Source organism: Cebus imitator, unplaced genomic scaffold (assembly GCF_001604975.1).
Source record: "Cebus imitator isolate Cc_AM_T3 unplaced genomic scaffold, Cebus_imitator-1.0 Scaffold53, whole genome shotgun sequence".
NCBI classification, from domain to species: domain Eukaryota; kingdom Metazoa; phylum Chordata; class Mammalia; order Primates; family Cebidae; genus Cebus; species Cebus imitator.
In genome coordinates this window covers 4,244,804-4,256,122 of record NW_016107368.1, presented here as the reverse complement: position 1 = coordinate 4,256,122, position 11,319 = coordinate 4,244,804, and the positions used below count along the sequence as shown (strand labels likewise).

Here is an 11,319-nt window from a genome sequence, read left to right as displayed (position 1 = left end):
AACACATAAAGTGTTCATCTAGGCACAGCCCCTTCGGACTGTGGGCCCCTAAGTGACGCCCCCCCACCCCCCGTGAAGCTGGGCCTGGGCACAGCCTCCACCAGTACAGAGAAGACATCCTGTCCAGAAAGGACACCTCCGTCAACCTGAGAAAAAGCTTGTCATTCCCAGTTCTCATCCCTCTGTTGTGCCTCAGTTTCCCCATCGGCAAGACAAGGGGACAGCTGCCACCTCTCAGGGCAGCTCTGAGGACGAAATGAGAAAACACAGGGCCAGGTACGCCGGTGCCCACTGCAGACCATTAGTGGCCACCACGACCGGGGACTTCTGCCCCCTTGGGTGACTTCTCTGCTGCAGCTGTCTGGGAGATGTGGGTTTGAGGTTCCATGCTCAATTCCCCTAACGGTTCATGACGCTGGGAGAAGGGAGGATAGAGTTGTTCAGCTCCTGTGCAGCTTGGGCGCCCTGTTACCAAAGTGACACCACTGAATCCCCAAGCAAGACTCGCCCCCATTTCACAGATGAGAAAACCGAGGCTCGGGGGAAGGAAACAATGAGGTCATCTCACACAGCCAGGTAGGGCCTGCATCAGGATTTGAACCTGGGGTGTTCAGACCCCCAGTCCCCTTCCCGCAGCAGGGCCGGCGACTGGGCTCCCAGGGCCACGTGGGACCAAGAGAACAAGTCCCGGACCCGGCAGCGCCTCTGCATCTGCAGGTAGCGGGGAGGTGAAGCCCGCTCCGTCGCCGGAAACCGTGTCGGTTCACACTCTCCAGAATTCATCCGACAGGGACGATTACCCATTTCCGATAATCAATGGGGCGGTGGAACCAGGACGGGTGCGCAGAGGAACCCATTAGCAATCTAAGTGTTCTGGCCCCTAGAGGCGTCAGGGAGTGTGTGAGGACAAAGGCACCGTGTGGGACAAAGGGACCGTCTGCCTGGCTTCCCTCGCCATCTTGGGTCTTGAGGAGCATAAATCAGGGTTTCTTTTTCTTTTCTTTTTCTTTTTCTTAGGGAGAGGGCCTTGCTCTGTTGCCTAGGCTGGAGTGCAGTGGTGCAGTCATAGCTCACTGCAGGCTCAACCAATCCTGCTTCAGCCTCCCCAGTAGCTGGGACTACAGGTATGTACCCCAACCCTTGGCTAACACCACACACACACACACACACACACACTTTTGAGATGGAGTCTCGCTCTGTAGCCCAGGCTGGAGTGCAGTGGCGCGATCTCGGCTCACTGCAACCTCCGCCTCCCGGGTTCTGGGTCAAGCAATTCTCCTGCCTCAGCCTCCCGAGTAGCTGGATGACAGGCACGCCACCATGCCCAGCTAATTTTTTGCATTTTTAGTAGAGACGGGCTTTCACCATGTTGGCCAGGCTGGTGAAACTCCTGATCTTGTGATCTATCCGCCTCGGCCTCCCAAAGTGCGGGGATTACAGGGGCTAATATATTTTTGAATTTTTTGTAGAGATGAGGTCTCACTGTCTGGCCCAGTCTGGTCTTGAATGCCGAGGCTCAAGCAATCCTCCCACCTTAGGCTCCCAAAGCATGGGGATTACGGAGGCGAGCAACGACCAGGCCTGGCAAAATCAGGGCGGGGGACGTTAGGGTTGGGTCATTCCCTGGGATGGGGTCACCGCGGGTGTTACAAGGAGTTAAGCAGCATCTCTGGCTTCCAACCACTCCACGCCAGGAGCACCCCCCCAGACACAACACCCAAAAACTTCCCCAAATGTCACCAAGCGTGTCCAGGAGAGAATAAAAAACAATGACCCTGGCTGAGAAACACACCAATACACTCAACGAATAATTACTGGGATCCGGGCGCCCCAGCCCCGAGAGCAGAGTCCGCTACAGAAAGAACGAGGGACAGCGAAGCAGATCCTGCCCCCAGCAGATAATTCACAGCCCTGCCCCTCGGGACAGCCGGCTTCCTTCTACCCAGCATTTAATTTAAGTCAAGCTTATCGTTATGACCAATATTAATATAATCAGAGCCAACGCTGATCGAACGCAGAGCTGGCCCGGGCCTTGCACTCAGCACTCTCTGTGAGCTCTCACACGGACGCCTCTAAGGAACCACGGAGGTGGCTGCGATTCTTAAACCCATTTCACAGCCGTGGAAACCGAGGCCCATGGGTGGCAATGGAGGTGTCAGAGGTCACGTAACTTGTAAGTGGTGGGGAAGGGGTCAAACCCCACGGTGGCCCTGGATTTCTGTACTGTGCCGTGTTAAGATGTTTTAAGGAAAACAAAAACACCCAAGGATGTCAAAATCGGGCCCTTTTTTTTTTATGAGACAGAGTCTTGCTCTGTCGCCCAGGCTGGGGTGCAGGGGGGCGATCTCGGCTCACTGCAACCTCCGCCTCCCAGGTTCAAGCGATTCTCCTGCCTCAGCCTCCCGAGTAGCTGGAATTACAGGCATGGGCCACCGTGCCCAGATAATTGTTGTATTTTTAGTAGAGACAGGGTTGCACCACGTTGGCCAGGCTGGTCTCGAACTCCTGACCTGGGGTGATCCACCTGCCTCAGCCTCCCAAAGTGCTGGGATTACAGGTGTGAGCCCCTGTGCCCAGCCAAAATAGGGCAATTTCACCTAAAATCTAGATTTCTGCTTTTCCTTGGAAAAACCGACAAGTCTGGTCCTGAAGCCATTCAGGGCTTCCCTGGAGGCTGCGGGAGCCTGCCCAGCCCATGTGACCCACTGGAGTGGACACTCCAGACCTGACTGGCGTTACAGTTTGAAAACCGCACAACCCCCGTGTCCTCCTGCCTCGGTTTCTCCCTTCAGACTAGTATAAGGAGTCCCCATTCATCTTCCTGTGCAAGGCCCAGCGGCAGGCAGGCAGGCATGGCTGTGGGGTCTTGGGCAAGCTGCTCTCCCTCCCTGGGCCTCGGCCTGACGGCCATTCCAGGAAGTATTTTCGAAGCTCCGGGCTTTCTGTTGACCCTGATGTTGGCAGCTCAGCTCTGGGGGCTTTCGGGGAGCTCTGGCTGCACACCTAAAAAATGCAATTTGTTAGGTGAAGTGGCTCACGCCCGTCATCCCAGCAGTCTGGGAGGCCGAGGCAGGCAGATCACTTGAGGTCAGGAGTTCGAGACCAGCCTGGCCAACATGGTGAAATCCCATCTCTGCTAAAAATATAGAAATCAGCCAGATGTAGTGGCCGGTGTCTGTAATCCCAGCCACTTGGGAGGCTGAGGCAGGAGAATCGTTTGAACGCAGGAGACAGGGTTTGCAGTGAGCTGCGATCCTGCCACTGCACTCTGGCCTGGCGACAGAACAAGACACTGTCTCAAATAAATAAAATGAAAACTGCAATTCGCCAGGTGTGTTGGCTCACACCTGTAGTCCCAGCACCTTCAGAGGCCAAGGCAGGCATATCGCTTGAGCCCAGAGTTCGAGACCAGCCTGAGCAGTACAGTGAAACTCGACTTTACAAAAAAAAAAAAAAAAAAAAAAAAAAAAGCCTGATTCAAAAAAAAAAAAAAAAAAAAAAAAAAAAAAAGCCTGATTCAAAAAGCCCGATTCAAGCTCCTTGGGGTGGGGGGTCCTGTGCGGTCTTCCCCAGCTAGAGTCAACTGTCCTCCTCTCATTTCCGCGCTCCTCACCTCCAGCCACAAAGCGGTAGCTGCCTCTCAGTCCTTGTCCTTGCTGCCCCCAGCTCCTGTTCATCTGTCTCCACTCATGACAGAGGAGATGTCAAAGCACCCATTTTAGAGATCAGTAAACTGAGGCAGGGAGTAGCCACATAACTAGCCCAAGACCCTACAGCTGCTTTGATTCTGGCTCCCCAGCTCCTTAGCGGCAGGTTTCCAGCAAATCCTGGAGGATGGAATGAATGCACTGGTGAGTGAATGAATGAATGAATGAATGAATGAATGAATGCTCGCTCACACACTGTGCCTATCAACCGATCACTTTCTTGAGTGCCCCTCACGGGACTGCTGTCAAAGCCCCCAAACTGCCCCCAAACTCCCCTCTTGATGATCACTCGGGTCCACCAGGGGGTCTGGAAGTTCGGAGCCACTTCTGGGGTCTCTGGAGCGCCTGGAGCTCCCAAGGCAGCCACGTGTCCTCCCTGTCCACCAGCCCAGCCCCCCACGGTTCCGCTCCTGCCTGGTGCCTGGTCCCGCCGCCGAAGTGGGGCGGCCTTGATTAAGCAGCCAGTGAAGGGGAACGCCCCAGTTTGCAGCGGCTGAGTCATTGTGACATCTTCCTGGCGCTGGACCCCAGTGAGGGGCTGGGGGCAGGGTAGTGGGGGGGACGGACACTGGAGAGCCCCTGCCGGGCAGGTCCTTCGACCTATCAACGTATCTCCCGTGTTGTCAAAAATAACAACAAAAACAGCAGCAGAGGCGGCGGCTACCTTCTAGGCACCGTTCTGAGTCTGACCTTACACATGTTAACCCCTTTCTTCCTCCTAACAAACCCTCAAGGTGGGCGCTGTTACTCTTCTTATTAGACGGATGAGAAAAACGGAAGCACAGACAGGCTGAGCAACTTGCCCCAGGTCACACAGCCAACAAGTGGCAGAGCTGGGATTTGAACGCCGGGCAGCCTCAGTCCAGCATCCTTCCTCTTAACCTCTGAGAGAAGGCAGCCAAGAGCCCTGGGACGGCGGGTGGGGGGCCTCTGTATCGACTCAGGTGCCCCCCACCCCCAGCAGGTGGAATACCGTCCAAACAAACATCCCCGACAATCGGGCAGAGCTCCTTCCAGGGCTTAGGAATCCAGGCTGTGGCATCCAACGGCTTGTGGGCTGTGTGAAGTGACCTCAGGTCAGTGGAGGCCCTGCTCTGTGCCTCAGTTTCCCTCTCTGCAAAATGAGGCTCAGATCACAGCAACTCCTCTGAACGGGGATGGCAGGTTGGAGGAGGCGAGGATGCTAGTAACTTGCTTACTTAGCAAAGGACCTGGCACGGGGTGCCAACTCTAAATAAGTCGGAGCAGCTGTTAATATCCCCCCGCCATCCCCTCATTTGCTGATCACGGGGGTTAATTATAAGCGGCATTAAATTATACACACACAGACGCGCCAACCTCACTTCCCCAGAACCCCTGAATTTCCACTAACACTCAATTACCCGCGTGACAGCGCGACGTTGGGGCATCTTCCCGGCCTCTCTCCCCGCCGCCCGCCTCATCCGGGGGTCCCAGGCTTCCAGAGCTGTGGCTTGTCCGCCGCTACGCCGGACACCCCCGACTGGGCATCCAGGAGCGGCAGGACAGAGGCCTGCGGCTGACAGCAGACTCAGGAGCCAGGGGAAGGCGTGTTTCCCAGAGCATCTCATGTCACGGCTCGCTGCGACGCGGACCGAGACTGTACTGATCTTAGAAATGAGAGAACAGAGAGGTCAGGCCACCCGCCCTAGTTTGCACAGCTCAAGTGGGGCGGGTGGCTCAAGTCAGGACTCTGACCTGGAGGCCAGAGGGGTAACTTCGTTTTGTAAGTGAGGAAGTTCCTGCATGGAGAACTGAAGGGACAGAGGTGAAGTCACCCAGGGAGGGAGGAAGGGAGGCAGGCAGGCGAGATCTAGGGAAAACAAGAATTTTCAGTTTCCCAGGTGGAGGGGACAGGAGACACCTGGACCTCCCTACAAGGGGGCTTTACGGCAAAGATCAAAAACAACTTAAAAGGGGGAGGGCCACCCAGGGAACATCAAGAGAGTACGAGATGAAATCTGTCCCCAGGAAAAGGGACATATGTGATACAGCCCCAGTTACCGAGATGGGGACGGGAAGAGAGAGTCCCTAACCAGGGTGGGATCCCAGGGAATCAGAGGAAGCAGGAATGCCACACAGAAACCTGCATTTATTTTCAGGTGTGGAATCCCCTCGGCCCCCGAGGGGCGCTGAGGGTGGCTTGACTCCAGGGAACAGAAGAGGGGATTCCACGGCCAGCCCAGAATAGCACCAACCCCCAGGTCCAGTCTGGCCAGGCCACGATGTTGGGGGACCGGCAGCTCCAAGGAGGAGGAGGAGAAAAAAAAGAGAGAGAGAGAGACAAAAATAGTGATGTGAAAGTCGAGGGCCTGTCCGTGAATCACCCCCACCCGGTCATTTTCGCCTTTGCAGAAGTGTAAGCCAATTGATTTTTCAAATTCCCCACGCACAACCCCTCCCCAGCGCTTCTCAAATATCAGCCAGAGACAAGACAGAAATGGTACGTCGGGGTTCTTTTTTTTCCTTCTTCTTCCCTTTTTGGTTGAGAGTCTTTTCTTTCCTTAAAGAAAAAGGGGGGCGGTGGGGGAACCACACACTCCACGCTCTTGAACCTCGGGGTTAGCGAGACCCGGTGTCATCTGTTTCCTGGGTATTTCAGGGCTGCCACTCTCAGCGTGAGACAACAGACACCCCTTCCCTCGGTCACATCCCCTAAGCTTCACTTCCTCCCTCCACGGTCCCCGTTCCTCAATTCAGAATGTCACCTGGTGACAAAATGTCGCATTTGAGCCTCAACCCCCTTCCGGTACCCCACTCCTCTGCCCGGCAAGCCACAAGCCACAAGCCGGCAGCCTTCCGATTCCAGACCGAGGTAAGGTAGGAAGATGGCAAAATTAACAGTTTGAAAAGCCCTCGAACCTTCAAGGCCCGGATACTCGCTTTTGTCCCTGAACCCATGGTGATTTTGGGGTTTTCTTTTTTTTTTTTTTTTTTTTATTTTTTGTATCAGCTTGCCACACAAACCCTGCAAGGAACACGAGTTATATATCTTAATATTGTCTCCTGTCCCCACCGGAGGCTGAGCCACTCTGCCTGGTGAGCAGCTGTGGGGGGGTGGTCTCTCTTCAAATTCCCCACCCTGGGCATCTTTTGCCGCAGGGAAGGACGGAGGAAGGGCAACCTGCACAGGCTCTGCCAGAGAGGGGTTCTCATCCTCCCTGCAAATTCTAAGAAGCGGACGCCCACCCACGGGAAGGTGAGCCAGGAGGGTGTCCTGAATGCAGAGGAGAGCCGGGGAGTGTCCCTTCCTGGGACCCCTACCATCTTCCAGAAGGCACGAGACCCTCCCAGGAGGGGGCCACGGCCAGCACCGCGCCTGCCAAGCCTAAAGCTCCTCTCCAGATCTTCCGGTGGCTCTGACAGACTCCACAAATGGAGCCTAATGGGTGGGGGGGTGAAGGAACTGCTCTCAGCCGAAAAACATTAAGCTTTGTCAATTATCCCCCAAGCCCGCTGGGTTTATAAATAGCCGTCTTTATTTTTAGGGTTTTCCCTCCCGCTCACCCCCATCCCGAATTCTCTCCACGCCCCCCCCTTCTTCCCCCACGCACACGGCGGCTGCACCGTCACGGAAAGCAGGTGAACACAGGGCCACGGGGCACCGGGGTAGAACTGTCACGCCGCGCCACCAAGTCACACCGTCCCTGCCCGTCCCTCTCCGGCCACCCCACTGACCATTGGCTGGGGCCATGCCGCCGCCGGAATAATCAGCGAAGCCACAGGTCCCCCTGTCTTGGCAAGTGGAGGTGTGTGCTGCCCTCAGATGTCCGTGAACTGCTGCTGACCGCCAACCCCGAAGACAGAAGGGGAAACCAAGTCACCTCCCAGAAAGACGTCTGATGCGTAGAGCTGGATTTGCCTCCAGGCGGGTACCAGTTCTGGGAAACCCGGGCAGAGCCCCAGGCTCCGTGCAACCCAAAGAAGAAAAAAACAGGTGCACAGTGATGGCTCCAGGTCTGCCCACCCAGACGCTACGAGGAAATCCCCGGCATCCACGAGGCTTCCCCGTTCCACGGGGTCCCGGCATTGGGGGAAAATGGGCTTGTGTCTCCGGGCAGGGGCGGTGGACGCTGGAGGACGCCTGAAATCCCCTGGGAGGCAGAAAAAAAGAGGCGCACTGAACCCTCACTGGACCGGGGTTGGCAGTGAGAAGCAGGTATAAGGAGTGATTTTTTTTTTTCTATGCTGGCAGCAGGCAGGAACCTGGGGTTTGAATGTCCCCTTCTCTGTCCCCACCACACACAGACTTCAGAGGCCCTCAAGGTTTCCTGGAGAGGAGGAAACCGCCCCCAGAGCTGACCTACCAAACCAGCAGTGCCCTCCAGCGCCACACCCGGGCCACACCAAGATGACCCGTCACCCATCGGGGAGTGAGCCAGGCCACCGCCTCTCGGGACGGCGTCTCAGGACAGCCACAGACAGAACAGTCTTTGTCACCCCCTGGGGGGGGACCGATGTCATTGGCCAGGGTGGCAGAAATAGAAAAGTGCGTGAGCTCACCAGGCAGCCACGGCCTCCCGCGACGTTTTGTTTGCCTGAGCCCAATTAGACCAACTCTCAGAGTATGGCGGGTGGTGGCCCCCAGGGGGCTGGGGAGGCCTGGCCCCCACGCAGAAGTGCACCGTCATGGTGAGAGTGTCCCCCGGGGCCTGGGGGACAGGCTAGGACCCTGCTTTCTGGAGGGGATGAATGAAGATACCGCCAGCCCGCCAGCCAGAAAGAGATGCCCCACGAAGAGCTTTGTGGAGGGCGGGGGGAGGGGGGACCCAGGCCCAAGCGGGGGGGGGCTGTGGGATTTGGGGGCGGGAAGCAGCCGCCCCCAGCCCCAGCTGCCTGCCTTCCACCGCCAAAATATCAGCTGGCAGAGAAAGAGGAGCAGAGGGACAGAAGGCAGCCGTGATTGGCAGGGGGAGGGGGCACAAAGGAAAGGACCCTGGGAGGGGGAGGGGAGAGTTATGCAAATGGCAGATTCGACCAAGTCCCTGGGCCACTAATAAACGCTCCAGCAGCTGCCGCTGGGATCGCAGGAGCAGAGGCGCGGGCTGGCTCCCTTCTCCCGGGCGGAAGGCGGCACAGACAGGGAAGAAGGGCGCCCCAGACAAAGAGGCGCCGTCACCCCCTGCACCCCAAGGACAGCAGCGATAAGGGGGCACCCAGAGGAGGCCAGAGTCCCGGTGGTGGCGGAGGGAGCCCGGAGCGGGTGGGTCCCCGTCCTTGGGACCCTAGGAGTCTCTACCAGCCTCGTCCGGCTTCTAGACATCATCCCTACCGCTCAGCGCGGACTCCTACACCTCGGACACCCCCTTCACCAGCCGCGGCTGCCGGGATGATTTTAGGGGCTCGGCCAGAGGCAGAAGGGTCCCGTGCTCACAAGGGAGCTCCCCTAGATTGTGACGGGGGAGCAGGGGAATCCCAGCTGAGGGAGGAGAGGTACCCCCATGATGCGCTGGGAGGTTTGTAAATTTGGGGGATGAGGTCCCAGGAGGTGGCTGGATTTCAGGAAAGGTTGCCGAGGAAGGGGCGTTCTCCGAAGCTGCATATTTAGAGACTTACGAGGAGACGATCTGAGATTGGAAAAAGGGGGACAATCGAAGGAGAAGGTCCCAGTTTGGGGGGGGTGTGGTTGGAAAAAAGAGTCCCAGTTTGTGGGAAGGGTTCCCTGATTTGAGGATTCTGGAAAGAAAGCGGCCGAAGGGGAGGTTCCCCAATTTGGGAACGGGGGGATTGGTGGGAAATGTCCAGGATTTGTAGGGGGGAGGTCCGAAGGGGACGATCTTAATTTCAGGAGAGATTCCCACAAACAGCAGTGAACTTGGCTGCAGCCTGGCCGAACCCTCGCACCCACGGCGCGGGCACTCCAACCTGGGGGGCTCCCCTCAGGGCACGCCCCGCGCCCCCTTTAACCCGGTTCCGAAGGCCCCGCCCCCGGGATGACGTCACCGCCCCTCCCCCTGCAGCCCCCAGGGGGCTCCCGGGGCGTGCGGAACCCGTGGGGCTGGCGGCTCCAGGGGCGGCTTCCCCACTCTCGGGATCCCCACGGGGCCCCCAGCGCGGAGGGGAAACTGGGGTGCAGGGCGTGCGTGCCTGCCCGCCGGAGACCCTGGGGCTGGGGGCTGAGGCTCGCCCCGCCTGGGGGTGGGGGGGCTGGAGGGGGCGCCCGGGCCGCAGACGGGCGGGGCAAGGCCCGAGTGCCGGAGGAGCAACCTCCCAGAAGGCAACCACAGGGCCCGGAGTGTGCCGGGGGGCCGGCGTGGAGTCGGAGTCTCCGGGAGAGCGGGAGCCGGAGAAAGAAGGCGGCGGGCGCAGCAGCCCCGGAGTCCCCCCGCCTCGAGCCACCGGTCCCAGCTCCTCTCCGCTCCGGGGCGCCCGCACGCCCCCCAACCCCCGGCACAGCGCCCCCTGCCTCCAGGACCCGCCCGGGGACCCAGGCCGGGCGCCGCCGGGGCCGACACCTGCTCCGCGCACACGCGCGCCCCCCTCCGTGCCTCTGCCCCGCCCGCAGCCCGGGGTGGTGCAGCCGGCGGCGCTGGGCAGCTTCCAACGCCGCGCTCCGGGCGCTTCCAGCCCAGCCCCCTCCCACGCCGCGGGCGAAGCCCCCCAGCCAGCCCCGCCCGCCCGCCGAGCGCCCCCCGCGCGGCCCCGGCCCAGCCCCTCGGGGCATTGTCCGGGCGCAGCTCCCGGGGCGCAGCGGCTGGGCGTGCGACCGGCTGCAGCCGAGCATCCTCCGAGCACAATGGCCGTGCGGGCTTCCCCGGCACAAAGCCGGCGCGCTGCCCACTCGCCGCCTCCGAGACCCCCCTCGGAGCGCCTGCATTTTTCCTTTCCTGGAATCCATGATTTTTTTTTCTGGCTTTACCTGGAGGCTGGCTGGGCTGGGCTCCCCCGGCTCTGCCCCGCTTCACATCCTGGCTGTTGCATGGGATCCGAGCGGAGCCCGAGCGCCAGCGGCTCGCGGCGTGCGCGCGCCGGCCGGGCTGCCGGGCGGGCGGCGCGAGGACACTCACTGCGGCTCGCGCTCCCCTCGCGCCGGCTCGCGCGCCCCCCCAGCCGGTGACGTCATCCCTTCCGCCAGCGCCGCCGCCGCCGCCGCCGCCGGGTCGGGGGCAGGGCCGGCCCGTGCGCGTCACTGCGCAGCCGCGCGGCCGCCACGCCCCCCGGCCAATGGGACGGCGTGGCGCGGTCACGTGGCCCCGGGGCGTTTAAAGGGCCGCGGGAGCACGTGGGGCGCGGGGCTTCGCGGGACACGTGGGCGGCGGTGGGGGGAACGGCTCTTTGGGCTACTGTCCATGCGGGAGCCCCAGCGCCTGGGTGCAAAGGGCGTAGCACTTTCCGTGCCCTGCTCTAAACTCTGCCCGGGCTGCCCAGTGCCCTTGGAATAAAATCCACCCTCCTCTCTGCTGCTCACCGTTTCTCATTAGCACCCACCACCCTGTCCCCGTCCCCCGCATCTAAGTTCCAGCAAAGCCAGCTGCTGCTTCTTTTCTTTTTGTTTAAGAGATAGGTATCTGGCTCTGTCACCCAGGCCTTAGCACACTGGCATGATCGTAGCTCACTGCAGCTTCAAACTCCTGGGTTCAGGTGAGCCTCCCGC

General features: G+C 59.7%; 1 protein-coding gene across 11 annotated transcripts in view; it reads right to left on the bottom strand.

The window, feature by feature from the left end:
• The window catches only part of PTPRS (protein tyrosine phosphatase receptor type S), a 134,915-nt gene extending 124,197 nt beyond the window's left edge, over window positions 1–10,718 (bottom strand). For all 11 annotated transcript variants that reach the window (XM_037738414.1, XM_037738413.1, XM_037738416.1 and 8 more), the window contains exon 1: window positions 10,585–10,718. The gene's annotated coding sequence lies outside the window, so the exon portion shown is untranslated. The remainder of the gene's footprint in view (window positions 1–10,584) is intronic.
• Window positions 10,719–11,319: the final 601 nt, after the last annotated feature.